Source organism: Leptosomus discolor, chromosome 6, assembly GCF_034619465.1.
Source record: "Leptosomus discolor isolate bLepDis1 chromosome 6, bLepDis1.hap2, whole genome shotgun sequence".
NCBI lineage: Eukaryota > Metazoa > Chordata > Aves > Leptosomiformes > Leptosomidae > Leptosomus > Leptosomus discolor.
This window is the reverse complement of record NC_141396.1, coordinates 58,422,508-58,438,250: the sequence shown is the minus strand read 5'-3', so window position 1 is coordinate 58,438,250 and position 15,743 is coordinate 58,422,508.

The following is a 15,743-nucleotide window of genomic DNA, read 5'->3' as shown; positions in this document are numbered from 1 at the left end:
GCAGGGACCCAGATTGGCACCCCTGACCACGTGGAGCCACGCAGGTCAGAGCTGTGTGCAGTCATCACACTCTGGCAAATGCATTCAGTGGCAGTGAAGCCAGCAAGGGAGAATGTGTCTGATCCAGGCAAGCGGTGCCCTAAGCACCAGCCCTGGGAGCACCTCTGATCTCCCACATCCAGCTAAATGCCTTGGCTGTGGCCAGACACCATGCTGGAGGGAGATGGGGGTGATGTCACCATCTCCAGCCCCAGTAGAGGCTCAAGGAGAAGCAGCATTTGGACACTCGAGGTCCAGGCTACCCTGCCAAACCCCGCTTGCCAGGTGACCCAGGCTTCTCCAGGCTGCCTCTGCAGGAGTGGGGTGCTACTGGGTGAAATCTGTTCATGATGCAACATGGGTGAACTCAGACCCTCAAGATGAAGTGAGAGCTTCCAGCTGGTGGCAAGAGACTCTCATGAACATCTACATGCTGAAAGCCAAGCCAGACCCAGGGAGGCATCGCGTTGCTGTGAGATGGTCACAAGAGTGGTGCACCATGATAGGGGTACCTGCCATAGAAGGGGTAGAGAGAGGGGGACTCCAGAGAGGGATCTCTGAGGAGAGTGATCAGGCCCAGGGACACGGTACAAGGATGTCACCATCCTGTGACACAGGGCCACCAGTGTTGCTGGCTGCTTCTCCCACAGTGGGGACTACCAGGAGGTCACTTCATTCCAGAATGTAGAAGAAAATCTGCACTTGCACTACAGAGAAACAGAGCTCTTCCTCACATATCTCAGGTGGGAGACGTTCCTTTTGTGAAGAAGTCTCAGGAAAAGAAAAAGGTTTTACAGTTCAACAGCTGTTCCCCTTGCAGTTGCTTTAAAACCACATGCAAGCCTTTCCCCGGGCTTGCTGCGGCTCAGTCACCGCTCCATCTAGTGGAAGTCTGCAGCAAAGTGCCACCCGCGGGAGCACAAGGGACTCCTGCAAGACCAGAGCTGTGAAACGCGAGGGGTGTGACACAGAGAGGGCTCCCGGCCAGCCGTCGTGCAGCCCTCACGTTGCTGCTGGGGCCAAAGGACGCAGGCAGACAAGCGCCGACCTTCCTTTCTGCTGCAACCCCCGCAGATGCTCTGGGTAGGCGGGGAGGATGCTTACTAGAGCTGGCCAAGGCAAAGTGGGAATTAAGATCTTAGCAGCTGCCTAGCTCTAAATGTCTTCACAAAAACATGGAACTCGGGGAGCATGTGCTCCTGGTCCATCTCGATGCAGGCAAACTGCAAACCGTGCCTTGGTTGAGCTCAGGCAAGGTTTTGAGCAGAAAGTTCTCCAACTTCCAGCAGCATGCTCCAGTGAGCCTGTCACTGCCCACTCCTTCCCTCCCTTCCCGTTTTGGGCATGCATCTCTCTACTAAGTTGAGCCCTTAATTTGCAAATTTCCTTTGATATTTGTTTTAAAATCCTGGGAAAAAATATCCCACATAATTAGATCAGAAAGAAAGTCTTTAAGCCCAGGGTAAAACCAGGGTATTTACAACTCACTGTCTGCTCTATAACTTCACCCACCACACCAACAGCCAAACAAACAGGTTGAAGACTGCTTCAGCCACAGAATCAGAGAATTTGTCTATCCCACTAAAACTAAAAAAGAAGAACCAGCAGAAATCCTATGGGAAAGAGAGGGAAACCAGGATGTGCAGTTACTGACATTTTTAACCGAGCAAGGCTTATACAACTGTTCCTTGCAGGTACACGTGTTGATTTTCTTGTCTGTCCTCCACCCTTCCCCAACCCTGACAGTTCCCTAACCCACTGATCAGTGTCAGTGGAGATAACAGTCCCAAGAAGAAAGAAACCGAGCTACAAGTTGTGTGAAAACAGGCACTTGTGTCGAAAGATAGCCTTAAATAGCCTCACTGAAAGATTAGACATTTACTGCATATCTGTGAAGTTACACATGAGAAAGTGCCTGGAAAGCAGGTGGTGTTTTTTCTGCTGTTGTAGAAAATGTTTCTTTCTCATGGAGTGAGCAGAGACAAGAGATCAGCTTTTACCTGGCTAAGTACCATCACTCTAGGTTTAAACAGGAAGGGAGAAGTCAGACAAATAGAAGAAAGTCATGGAGACAGTTTCACACTGGTGTAGGATGGACATGGTAAGTTTGGTACATAAATTCCCCCTCCCCACATCCCAGGCCTTGCACAGACGCAAGGGCTGCTAGCTCATGGTTAGCAGAGCTGGATTAAAGCTCAGGCTTAGCATAAAAAGTTCAAATGGACCGACAGAGCTCATGCAGTGCCCAGCATTCTGTGTGGAGGTTGGTGTCAGTGTCCTGAAAGAGGTTTCTAACCTCAGGATGCTACGGTGCTTTGGCGGGGAACTACATGAGGACAGCAGAAGTGACTCAGCCTGTCATTTCTGTCTGCACTTCGTAATTACAACATACAGCACATTCCTCAAGGAGCCACATGCACATTAATGAAGTGAGTCTCATACCGGCCCTCTGCGGGAAGCATCGGGAGCCCTGTGCGACCATTGGGAAGACTTGTGGAGAGACACAGGCGGGCGAGAAGTCTCAGCTGAGGTTTGAGCAGGGGTTGTGCAGCAGGGATGGGGGGTAGGATCGGATCCCCTGGCTCCTGCTCCACACTTGCATCGTCAAAGGCAGCAGCTGTACCGGCAGTTCTCAGAAGGCAGTTCAGCTTTCTCTACTGAAGGCTCAGCAGTTCAATAGGGACCCCCTTCCAAAACACAGCTACTTCTGTGAGTGCCGCCCCAGCAAAATTGTAACTGGAAACAGCATCAGCTTGTGGAGGTACCAGCAGGATTTGTTTTGTTTTGTTGCAGCCTTAGAAGTGCCCTGGTTTTGTGTTTCCTGAGTGGAGAAACGCCTCGAATTGTCCAAATTCCCTTGGGGTGTGCAAAGTTAGGATGAGGCACCCTTTCTTACAGGGCAGATGGGCAGAGGCGGTCGCTCCCGCACGCAGGCGGCAGCACCACCCCTCAGCTCTCCCTTGGAAAGGAAATCCCTGGGAATAACCCCCTGGAAGCTGCGGCAACGTTTGGAGTGGGGTAGGGAGTGGGGGCAGATCACCATTCCCCTCGTTTTCGTGAGCGCGGAGAGCAGCGGGGCGGAGCGGGGCGGCGGCCGGAGCCGGCCGGCAGGTGGCAGCAGAGGCCGCGCTGAGCCGCCGCCCGCCGCGCTCCGCCCCGGCCCCCGCCGCCCCCCGGCCCCCGCCGCCCCCCGGCCCCGCCGCCCGCCGCGCTCCGCCCCGGCCCCCGCCGCGCCCCCGCCGCCCCCCGGCCCCGCCGCCCGCCGCGCTGCGCCCCGGCCCCCGCCGCCCCCCGGCCCCGCCGCGCCCCCCGGCGTCACCGCCCGCCCGCGCTCCGCCCCGGCCCCCGCCGCGCCCCCGCCGCCCGCCGGCCCCCGCCGCGCCCCCCGGCCCCCGCCGCCCGCCGGCCCCCGCCGCGCCCCCCGACCCCCGCCGCCCGCCCGCGCTCCGGCCTCGGCCCCCGCCGCCCCCCGGCCCCGCCGGCCTTTTCCCGGCACGGCGCTGGCAGCCCGGCAGGAGGTGCGGGTCCCCGGGAGAGGCAGCGGGTGCAGCGGTCCGCAAACGGCTGGAGAGCATCTTGTCGCTGGGTTTGGGGGTTATTTTTTTCCTTTTTTTTTTTTTTTTTTTTTCCTAAACTCAGTCGTTATTTCTGGGAGCAGCCGCGCACAAGCGGTTCAGGGGCTTCACGGCCAGAGCTCTGCGCCGCTCCCCGTGCGGCAAGTCCAGAAGGGAAAAGTATTTCGGACGGACTGGGAGAGCTGGGAGCAGGGGAGAGGGACACAAGACTACTGCAAGTTCCCACTGCGATATATCGCCGTTTAAAGCTTCCCAGCAGCGAAACACACTCTGCGTGTTCACCTCTTCCTTTCTGCATACTATGGTGTGATGCAGTGAAGGCTCCTTGCTGCGGTGTCCCCTGGTGCCTTCGCAGAGGAGGCTGTTGGCCTTAGTTCAGCAGGCATCCATAAGCCACTGCCCTTTCCAGCCCAGACCCACAATAACTTTGAGACTCTGCCGGTCACCTTTGGTGAGAGGTCCGGGCATCTGGATCCAGGTATCAGCTCTATGTGCTGTGGTTTTCTGCCATTACTGCACAGCATTGTCTTTTTGAGACTTGAGGTCCAAACAAATTCCAGCACTTCCTATTTCTGCGGCCTTTCCAGTTTCCTATCAAGAAATAAAGAAAAATAGAAAACTCATCTCAGTCAAGTGAGGGGGGATAAAAGAAGAGACTTTTTGCTGGTGGCTGTGCTCTAAGCTCCAAATGCAGAGGCTGCTAAGCAAAAATTCAGGTATCTCCCCCAGCGCCATTTTCATGGAGGTGACCACAGACCTTAATGACTGATGCAATGAAAAACAGTTGACTTTTTATTATTTCTTTTACTGTTACCTTTCTTCCCAAGAGGCAGGTTTGAATTACATTTTGGAGACACTGTTTAGTCCAGCTCTGTTTGCCTCATCGCTCCCACATCCTTTCCTCCCGTGGGGAATGGCCTCTGGCAGCCGCTGTGCATTTCCCGGTTCATCTGAGAGAGCGATCCCACCTGTGCTGCATACAGGGCTGCTGTGCTGTGGGTACCACAGGGTATGCTTTGAGTACTAAACAAGCAATGACTCCAGTTAACAGAAAACAATTCTGGGTGACTCTGGGTCTCTCCACCAACAGGAGGACTAATAAGGGACAAGATACTTGGCAGACGATATTTTTCATTTTCCTTTTTAGGCTGAACGAGCACAATGAGCTTTTAAATTTATTTACATAGAAAGAAGCCAGATGGGCCTGGATTCAGACAGCCAGAAATTCTGAGGAACCACAGCTAACTCTGAAACCCAAATAAAAGCAAACAATTGCAGTGACCCAGAGGTATAGGGTGGGGGCTCACTTAGGGACTCCAGATGTGAAGTGATGCTCTGCAAAGATGCACATAAACAGGATGAATCCACAACTTCCTGAAGTCACAAGTGCCAGCCATTCCTAGACCCCCTGGAAAGACTCCCTCATTGTCACCTCAAAGATGTTCATTCTTGTGAAAGCTGATCTTGTTCTTAGAGTAAGCCTTATTTATGGCGTAAACTATAAATTGCAACTCCCTTTATATTCATTTTCTTTTGTCCTGTTTTCATTTCATGGTTATATTTTGTTAGAAGACTCTGTCCTTGTGGTTCTCGGCATCCTTACAGTTACAAAACTGCTTCTCGAAGCAGAATGGCTTAAAGTCATGAAAACACATTTAAGGAAACCTTAATGTGACCTGTATGGATGAAATTACATACGAGTATGTTTAAAATGCTTTTATCATAGCTGCATCACATAGTAAACTGCAGGCTACAGCTGTGAGACAAGACATAATTAGGAGCACTATTTATTTTAATTAAGGTGTATTATTAGATATAGTATTCCAGATCCCCAGAGATGCAGCAGTAGGTCTCTGAAGGAGTGTATGCAAAACATCCTCTCGTCATACGGGAAATCTGCCTCACGTGCTGAATCTCCTCTGCAAAATGTACTCGCAGAGGAGAACAACTACCTCTTGTAAGTGCTTAGGAAATATTACTGTGCTGCTGAACATGGGAAACAGAGTTTCAAGGGGAAAATACTGCTGTGACCCAGGGATTGAACACGTGGCAGAAGAGTCTTTCAGCTCCTTTACCTATATTGATGGTGAACAAATTTTGAGCTTGGTGACTTGGGGATGTCCCTTGCTGGCCACAGATGGTCTTACCTCTGGGCTGGCATCAAGCTGTGGTGATGCAGGGAAAGGTGAGCCCTGCTTGGTGGCATCAGCTCTGCCCACGTGAGGGACACGTGGACCTGGACCTGCAGGTGAAGGCTCCAGCGCAAAGCCACTGGTGGCTGACCTGCCCCCTCCAGAGGTCTGTGTTTTGTCCCTTTGAATGCATGTTCCCTATAAATGAAGAGGTGAGTTTTCCAGGGTTTCTTTTCCAAGCTCAGAGTACACAGTTGTATCTGCACATCTTTCACCAGAGTCAAAAAAACCTTCTGCCTAATATGGGCAGAGCTCAGAGCCATCGCCTGAAGAGCAGAGACGTAAAAGGTGCTTTTGGTGATTTCTGATGTTCCTAGCTGAACAGAAAAGCAGATAAAGGAAAAACTTCACACCCCAAAATCTACTCAGCCGCCTACATCTGGCTTTGCACCTGCTGAGCCTATCCTGGACGCTGCTCCCTGTGTCCTCATCTGGATGGCAGCAGATGTCCCTGGTGCTGGGAACTGCAGCCTAGCCCATGCCGTCGGCCCTGCTTGCCTCGCAGTGCCCAGGCTGCTCTCTGCAGCTTTTGGGACAAAAGCAGCCAAACTACCCAGCACACAGCACCTCCTTTTGTATAAAACGATACTACAAGACCAGCTTAGATAAAACGTCACTTACAGGGAGAGGTAATAGCTAAAAACAGAGCAGTTGGACCAAAGCCTGAGCTCAGACAATCTTTCACGCCACAACTCAGATTGCTAAACCCTTGCCTAGAAATCCTAAACCCACAGAAGAGAGCTCTGAAGCAGGGATCAGGAGGACCTTGGTGTCACGGCAAACAGCACCCTCCTTGTGCAGTTGCTACAGAGGAGCCGGATCTCACCATCCTGGTTTACACCTATGATCAGCAGACTTCGAGATACCGCACTGGGATGATGACATTTCTTCTGGAATGCCCTAGGACTTGGGGTTTTTTTTTTAAAATATTTCAGAACAGCTAGTCATTTTAAGCCACTTCAGGAAAGTTGCAATAGTTAAACACTACCATTTCCATGAGCGGAAAAAAATGACAAGAACTATCTCTAGAGAAAGTTTCCATTCCTGAAGACCAGAAAAACGGATTCCTGTCCCTTTGCAAGGAAGGTCAGAAGGAAGATCTCTGAACTTTAATGCGTTCTTCTGTATGTGATTAAGCCCGTGCGAGAAGATGGCAGTGGTGCTGCTGCCTGTATGGACAACTGAAGATTCATGTTGGCAGGAGGACAGACAAAAGTTACAGCAAAACCCCCAGATGTCCTTTACAACATCCCCTTTGCTCTCAGCGCACACAGAAGTAGCATCAACTGAGCTCCGCTCTGGGTTATTGCAATGACACGTGGCCCGTGCCATCCCACCCCAGCGCCACGGCACCAGCCCATTTGACATGACCTTTGGTGTTGACTTTATGAGTGGGGAAGGAGTTGCCAAGAGCAGCCATCAAGTCATCAACTTTGTTGCACTTTCATGTCTATAGTTATTGTTTTCTTGCAGATATGAACACTGAGGCGTCAGGCTGCACAGCCTGGCATGAAGTCTGCCCACACCAGACACATGATCTCGTATTACCTTAACTCCCTCACCTTTAAAAGCTGATCTGATTAACTGGACTCAAAAACCACAGGTGTTTACCAGGTAGGTGCCGGTGGCTGGGAGGGAGCCTCAGCTGGATGCAGGCCGAGGCAAGGTGATCTTCGGAGTCATCTTTGAGTAAAATAAAGTCAAACACAGCAGACGAGCTGTTCTGCAGGTGTGCAGCCAGCCGCAGCCCAGCCTGGGCAGCTTTTGGGTGTCTGAGAGGCTGCAAAGCGTTGGCAAAAATAGTATCGGGGCACAAGCAGGTGGGAGCAGGGGTTCATCCCCGAGACCCTCTGAAGGTAGGGATTAAGCCCAAAGAAAACTGTCCTTGTAAACAGGGATTATTTTCTGTGTTAGGCTGATACCACGTTTACCTGCAACTTTCAGCTCATTCCACCTTTATTAATGCTGAAACAGGGGTAAATATGTTTAAGTGGCTTTGTTAAACTGCTGCCAAGGATATTAAGAGCAGAGCTGTAAAACATGAGTGTCTGTCCCTGCTTTTCCCAGGAGGGTTTTTCTAGGGCAAGGGGAATCCCATGGATCCCATGAGGAGACTGCTCCGCAGTTCCCCACCTACCACCCCGTGCCTCCGGTGGGAGCACACGGCCTTCCCTGTCTCAATCTCTAACAAAGGGACTAAAATCAATCGTATTGAAAAAGGAACGTCAAATTAACGCAGTCCATATTAATGGGCTGCTTATTAAATGGAGAGGAAAGCCTTTTCACAGCAACCTACACAGACACATACATGTGTAATTAGCTTTTTAAATTCTAAATCAAAGCAAATTAGCAGTCTAGCACCAAGCAGTAAACATGATTTGATTAGGCATTTCATACCCAAGATACAACAGGATTTTTTTTAAGAACTCAATTCATGAATCCTGCTTTTTCTGTGTTATGAAGATCTCACCACCCAGCAGCGACAGCTCAACCCACAGGGTCAGATTTTCAAAGCTTTTCTTTCTGCCTGGCTCACTGAGAGGTACTAAGATTGCCAGAGCTGGTACCTCTGCAGCTCACTGTGTGTTGGGTGGCACTTTTATTGTCAGCTACAGCTCCACCTCCTGGAGTCACCAACTGCAAGGTCCTGCACCTGGGTTGGGGCAACCCCCAGTATCAGTACAGACTGGGGGATAAATGGATTGAGAGGAGCCCTGCGGAGAAGGATTTGGGGGGGGGGCTGGTGGATGAAAAATTGAACATGAGCCAGCAATGTGCACTTGCAGCCCAGAAAGCCAATTGCATCCTAGGCTGCATCACAAGAATTGTGGCCAGCAGGTTGAGGGAGGTAATTCTGCCCCTCCACTCTCGTGAGACCCCACCTGGAGTACTGTGTCCAGCTCTGGGGTCCCCAGCTCAAGAAAGACATGGACCTCATAAACCAGGTCCAGAGGATGGCCACAAAAATGGTCAGAGGGCTGGAACACCTCTATTAAGAGGTGAATAAATTTTGTATGATGAGGGTGGTGAGACGCTGGCACAGGTTGTCCAGAGAGGCTGCAGATCCCCCATCACTGGAAGTGTTCAAGGTCAGGTTGGATGGGACTTTGAGTCCCATCCATGATCTAGTGGAAGATGTCCCTGCCCATGGCAAGAGGGTTGGACTAGATAATCTTTAAAGATCCCTGCCAACCCAAACCATTCTATGATTCTAATAATAATACAAACTCCTTAGTTGTCTAATTCTGCATTTAAAAGGATATTTCTAACCCTGTGGCTGATGAGAAAAGCTTGAAATTATGCTTAAAGTTCAAAAGCCCCCAAATTAGATGGCAAAGATATGTTTTAAATGTCATAAATCTCACGGCTCCATAAACAGTTTGTAATTTGAAATGATCTGCAGAGAGAAGCAGCACAGCTCCAGCCAGAGGGCAGGTTTTGTTCTCTTGCTCTCACATTGCTCATGAGTGACTGATGCTCCCAGGGTTCACGCAGCCCAGCTCACTGGGGAGCAAGTGTGTTGGGAGGAATGATGTCTTTCACGTAATCAGATGATATCACCAGATAAAATAGAGAAGTTTTCAGTCACAAAAGCTTCTTTCCAGGTGCACACATGATCCAGAGCTTGGCTACTTTGATCATCTATATCAGATATCCTAGAAAGAGGTATTTGCCCTCCTTGTAAAGCTTTTTCTAGTATTTCTGGGTCATCACAGCTCAACGGTGCTTCCACGTGTGTGTTAATATTGATATTGCACCAGAAATGTAAATAAATGGATATTTGATGGAGCTTGCACTTGAACAATTTGCATTTCAGATATTTCACTACCTTACAGTAAAACAAATCAGAGCATTTACGAATGCTGTTTTCTTCTATCTAACTTCTGTCTCCAAGATCAAGAGAGATACTTCTTTTAATAACTAGACTTTATTATATTGTCTGTTCCATGGAAGTAGAGATGCCATTTGCAGTAAAAAACTTCTTGGGATGGTAAGAGAGGAAATGAAGCTGTATCAGTCACTGCTGACCTAGAGGGAAAGGCTCTATAAAACAGATATGTTGGGATGTTCATTACAAAGAAACTCTGAGGAACTTACTAGTGAGCAAACTGCTTGATTTTATCTCCGGAGCTGTGCCATGACCCCACGTTCATGTGAGGAGTAGACAAGTTGAAGAACACAGGAGGAAATGAGAGCTGGTGCTCACACTGCAGACGACATCCTGGAGGGTTTAGAGACTGAGGACACAAAATATATTACTTTCAATGCCCTCAGTAGCATTTTTAATATCCTGAATGGTTTATATACTGTGCTGGGCGCTCTGTCAGAAAGATGGTGGCATTTGGGAGGCCAGGTAAAGCAGTCTTCAGCCCAACAAGAACAAGTGAGTGTGGAAAGTTAAATACATGGCCATTGCTGCCTTCTCTGGACAGAAAGGGAAAAGAAAGAGACAGAGGGAGAGCAGCATGAAATGAGAGGGTAAGAAGCACGGACTGAAAAACACACTGCATGAGAAGCAAAGACGCTGGTATTGCCAGGGAGATGGAAGTCTCGTTCTCAGCCAGTCCAGGTAGAGTCAGAAATAGGAAAGATGGGTTTGCTGTGTTTGAAACTCTGCTAAAGAGGTGATTTAAATAAGACCCGGTCCACAGCTCCTCCGAGTTCTCCCCTTAGGTGATGGGAGCTGTAACCGTCCAGCCTCTCAGCAAAAGGATGCTGGAAGAGGAAGAATATGTCTGTGTTTTGATTCCTCTTTTCCTCCCAATGCATTTCAGTCACGTCTGCGGGGTCCCTCCCGCAGGCTCCCCTCCAGCTGGGCTTAGAGCACAAAACCGCGCTTGTCTGTAGTATTTCCGTAGCTACAGCAATATTCAGGCTTGAGCACTGGAGCGAGTTGCCTCAGAAGGGCTCTACGGGTGCACTTGACCCAGGTGAGACGGCAAAACTTCACTGCAGACAAAATTAAGCTGGTTTACTTCACATCTGTCACAGCCTTGGAGCACACACACTGGCAGTAACCCCCAGCCCAGCCAGCACTTGGTAACTTTTTAACCCCTCTTGACTCATCTGCAATTCAGATCTTTCTTCAAGCTGCTCTAGCAGCTCCAATCCACCTCTCTCCACACGGGGCTAGACGCCACCATCATCATGCGAAATACCAAACTTTCCTCTCCCCTTTTTACTCCTTTGAAAATACTTTATTTATTGCTTTAACAGAACATAGACAAGTCTGAGCAGGTTTGAAACACTTCTGTATTTTTCTTCAGATGGTTCTTCCTGGGAAGGCTAACTGCCTGCGCCTGGTCTCTTGGCTGGTACATCACTGAGCTCCTCTTCCTTTCTCTGCTCCAGCCTGCCTTCTGGAAGGCTGATGGGCTCTAGCTGTTTTGGGCCCCATGGGTTAACCTTGACTTCCCAAACGCAGCTGAAATGCAGATCTTTCCTGACAAAGTCATTTCTCTCACCTCTTCTCTCACAAAGTCTCTTTTTACAACAGGCAGGGATTGTAGGACATAATTGTCCACAAAAATCTGTGAGTTTATCAAATTTAAACAGCAAATTCCAAAAGCCAAGAAAACAGTGAGGAGGTATCATTGCTTAGTAAGATATTTTCAGTATCTCAGAAGAGAAACAGAAAGGACTGTGCCATTTCCCACAACCTGAGTTGAACGAAATCAAGGGAGGATCAGTCCTTTAAAGCCACAGAGAGCAGGGAGGGAAACCTCTGTTTCATCTGTTCTCTTTGATGTAGCTGCTTCATCTAAAAGTGTTTTAGCTGATATGCTAACAAAATTTGACCTCTTAAGCTTAAAATAGGGTTGTTATTTTATTTTTGCATAGCTTGCTATGAGGAAACATCTGTCCTAGGTTACAGTGTAAAATGTGCCCCCCCCCCCCCCCCCAAGTATTCTATTACCATCTTCATTAGCTGTTGAGACCAGGTGGGGCGGTGCTCCCTGCCTCCCCCCTCTGGACTATCTCCTGTTACTGGGCACAACAATGCCTTATCGCCTGACCCATCGGTAACTCGCTCCTGGACTATCTCCTGTTAAGGGCCCATCAAGGAACTGCCTCATGACTCCCCATCCCATTGTGAGATGCTCCGCCCGAGGGGAAGGAGCCAAGCAGTCCATGCCAAATAAAAGCTGAGATTTCGAATACCCTAGCAGCCTTCTTCCACTGGATTCCCGGAGGAGTTTTTCCCCCCACTGGAGTTCCAGAGGACGAGAGCTACCTGCCGACCACTGGACCTTCGGAGGAAGACCAGACCCTTTTACCTGATCGCTGCTTCCACAGAACTACACCCATCGCTTCAGCAGGACTGCAGCCAGCATCTTATCGGACTGCTACTGCCACCCTAACAGGGTGTCAGGTTGTATTTCTGACTCTGTCAGTGTAAGCCAGTGGGTTGTTTTTTTTTTTTCTGCCTTGTGTTATATATATATATATATATTAGTAAAGAACTGTTATTCCTATTCCCCATATCTTTGCCTGAAGGCCCCTTAATTTCAAAATTATAATAATTTGGAGGGAAGGGGGTTGCATTTTCCATTTCAAGGGAGGTTCCTGCCTTCCTCAGCAGACACCTGTCTTTCAAACCAAGACAACATCCTAGGCTGGCCCATTCAGAGCTGCATCCAATCTGTCTGACTCGGGCTGCCTCCTGACTACCATGCTTTCCCCCTGGCAGACACAGCCTGGTCTCCTGACAACACACTGCTCGAGGATCAAAGAAATGTACCACATGGATAAGGGAGGTAGTATTTTTCCAAGTATGACTCTCTCTTCACAATTGTCTGCATACGGACTCTGTAGGTTAAAATTCCCTTGGCAGAGCTCTGAGCATCTCCCGAGGGCTCAGACAGTCACTTTCCACTCGGCTTCCTCCAGGGAAAGCTCCTATATCCCAGAGGAAGCTTTTCAAGCATGCCTTTCCCTGGAGAGGGGCCTGTTGCATTTCAGAGACACTGGACAGCTTTTTTAAGAAAAGGAAGGCACTTCCCTAACCCACCTGCCTAGCGCTAGCTTATCCCATCCCACACCGAACAGCAGGTACACAGATCCCATTTCCTCTTCCGAAGAGCTTGGAGGGGCAGCAAGCTCACCCTGTTGACACTGGAAGTATCATCATTAGCACCAGAACAGAACAGGCTGGGTAGGCGCTGCTTTTGTCAGAAATGCTGGTCCATGGCCCGTACATGCTATAGCACGAGCCAGGCTCAGAGACGTTTGGGAATCGTAACAACTAGAAAGTATTTTTTCTTAAACACGAGCACAGATTCTGAAGACTAAGAAAGCAACAAGAAGGAAGGACCTGTGCAGAATGAATTCTAGCAAAAGGAGTAATTTTGGAGATCATCTCTCTCAATCTCACAGCCCTGCAGGTAAAGCAAAACACACCTGCAACTTCCTTATTAACATTTTTTATGTTCATTGCCACTATTCCATAGAAATTCTAGGAAAGCTTACCCTGTTAAACCCTGGAATAATTCATAAAAGTTTGTTCTTTGAGGGGTCAACCTGTGAGTCTCTTTCCTTATTTCACTGGTGTGTGCTCTCTTTCTTCTGTTACCATTCTTTGGCTCTGCTGCTTTGGTATTTCTTTATTCCTGTCCCTGCTTCACCACTTTCAGTGCAAATTTCTCTCAATCTTAATTTCAATCCATAAAAATGTTAATTCTTACCTAACATATATTAGTCTATGTAACCTCCTAGCACACTGTAAGGCATCATGATACTTGACACAAATATATAAACATCAACAGAGCTGTCTTCTTGTCTACCCTTTTGCCTTGAGGTAGGGCAAACGTAACTAAACTGAGCTTAGAAAACGTTTGATGATTTTTTAATAGCAAAGTTACGTGAAGATTAAAGTTGCACAACCTTCCTAAACACATCCATTCTGGTGTTTATCTGCTCCACTCATATTTCACAGATCTTGAACTTCAGAGCTGATTTTTTATTCAGGAGTAGCTCAGGCCGACTTGAAACTACCACGAGATGTGAACAGCAGCATGAAAGGCTTCTGTAAATACCTCGGTGGCAAAAAGGAAAGGAAAAGAAAGAAAAAGCAAAGTCTGTGTGGCTCAACGTGGCAAGGGACCTCGTGATGAAAGACACGAAAAAGGCCAAGGTACCCAGAATCTTTATTCTCTTTTCACAGTTTTGGGCTCCCCCATACAGTAAGACAATGACCTCCTGGATCAAGTCCAGCAGACCATCAAGATGTTAGGGGGTGCAAATGTACAAGGAGAGGCTGAGAGCTGAGTGTGCTCAGCCTTAAGAACAGAAGGTCTTACTGCTGTCTACGACTACCTACCAGGAGGGTGGAAAGAAGACAAGAGCCAGACTCTTCTTGGAGGCCCATGTGGATGAAATTAAGAGTCAACAGCCACTTGTGGAACAATGGATGTTCTGATTAGATATAAGGATAGTTTATTTACTACCTTGAGGGTAGTAAAATACAGAAAGAGGATGCCCAGAGAGGTTGTGGTACCTCCATCCTTTGAGATACTGGAAACTTGACTGGACCTCCAGCGGTCTCTTCCAGCTACACTTCTACAATTCTGTGCTACAATTCTACTGTATGACTCGGGGCAAGGAAAACTGCAGGGTGATGAGTGGAGACCATGTCTCCCTGACTTCCAGCACAGCCCTAACTGATGGAACGTCTTCGCTGTCACAGACATGTTCTACATTTATCTCTAAATAACTGCTGTATCGGGACAGATTTTCTACAAAGGACACAAACTGGTATTATGGACCTAATGCTTCTGCAAGCAACTGAACAACAACATGAATGGCACTTACTTTTTCCTGAGTGCAGGAGACAGGATCAAATAGACACAAGTATTATAACCTTCCACTAAAGGAAAAGCATGTTCATAACATCAATCTGGTATCAGAATACTTCATCAAACCCTTTCTCTACCACTAATCACACACACAGTAACATCTGTGCAAGCCAGTTGGCTCTGGACAGCTCCTGTGGTTCTTGAAAGACTATTTCTTGGCAGGTTCTGTTTTTCACTCTAATTGAAAGGTTAATCAAATCAGTCATACTTGCATGTTGGCTAAATAAACACACTGTCTCCACTGATGATGAAACAGATGCATTATCACTCACATTTCCCACGGGGTTCATTTGTTCCATGATTGCGTTCGGTTTTCTTCAACCTTCTCTATGCAGTACCTGACAGCATTTTGGATAGTTTTCATAAGGAAATTTACCTTTCAGATGCTAGTGTGTTCACATGTCTCCTAACTCTAGTAGCCTTTGGCAAAGGTATTATGTATCCTCAACACTGCTTCGTTGAGGAAAACGTGGAAGAAGTTTATCCTAAAAAAAGGTGAGAACTCTTATTGAGGCATAAATGCATTATCGAGTCTAGCAGTTACGTTGCTGAGGCAGAAACTGAGAACACATTCCAACCTGGCTTCTCTCTGCCTCTCCTCCCTCAATGCCAAGCCTCCTTCTGCAGAAAGCTGTTTCAGCAGCTCTCGTTAGCCTTAGAACCCAGTCCTGCAAATTCATACGCCTTGTCTTTGATTTCACGCACAGTTAAAGAGTGTCACTGACACATTACAGTCTTTTTGAACTATCTCTTTTTGAAACCAGCGTTTACATTTGATAGGGAAATTCATTGTTTGTAAGGTATACAGAAGATATGCTGAATGCATGACATGTAGAAAGTATTTATTCAAGTTAAGAAGTTCTGTGTATCACAACGTTTTCAAAAGTCCAAGAACTACAACAGCCGATACATGTTTTAAAGGAAAAAGCATCCAAAAACTTTCTGCAACCTGGTAACTAGTATAACCCGTACAGAGATTAACACAGGTGTAGCTGATTTCAATATTACACATTATGAAGTGTAGCTGAAGGAAAAAAAAAAGTGTACTTTTTTCTCTCCATTAAGAACATAACATCTATGCA